This window comes from Gavialis gangeticus, unplaced genomic scaffold, assembly GCF_001723915.1.
Source record: "Gavialis gangeticus isolate Ggan-Ray unplaced genomic scaffold, GavGan_comp1, whole genome shotgun sequence".
In the NCBI taxonomy this organism is placed as follows: domain Eukaryota; kingdom Metazoa; phylum Chordata; order Crocodylia; family Gavialidae; genus Gavialis; species Gavialis gangeticus.
In genome coordinates, this window is record NW_017728995.1 from 40,816,090 (window position 1) to 40,816,774 (window position 685).

Here is a 685-nt window from a genome sequence, read left to right on the forward strand (position 1 = left end):
AACTGGGGGGCTGGGGTGGGGCATGTGGGCCTTTCAAGGGGTGTGATAGCCCCTGTGGGGGCCATTTGTCCCCCACTGGGAGGCCCTACTCCTTTTGTGAGGGCTGAGTCCCCTGTTGGGGATGCATACCTCTTGTTTGGAGATTGAACCCCCCCGTCAGGGAGCCAAAGCCCCTGTTGGAGGGCTGAATCCCCTGTTGAGGGGCATACCCCTTGTGTGGGGTGGAACCCCCTGTTGGGGGGGCATATTCCTTGTGTGGGGGCTGAATCCCCTGTTGGGGGGCTGAATCCCCTGTTGAGGGGCCAAACCCCTTGTGTGGGGGCCATAGCCCTGTGGGAGTGCAGCAAAATGTATTCATGAATTCATGAAACATGTATTTAGAATTCACTTTATTATTATGATAAGAGACTTGTTTAACACTGTAAGATATATTAATAAAACATTGTTCAACTTATCACTGTCTCTGTCTTCCTTTCTGTCATTATAGTGGTCTTTTGTTTTACTTGTGGAGGAACATGGATTTGGGGGTATTTTACAGAGTGACTTTGGGATTTGTTTAATCAGGGATTTTTCAGTTTTCCAACAGGGAAAACCAGAATTCCTGCTAGGGAGGCCAGTGGCAGGACCCTGCTTGCTCAGACCTGGCACCTTGGACCCAGCTGGCTGTGGCTGACCTCCTGGCCAA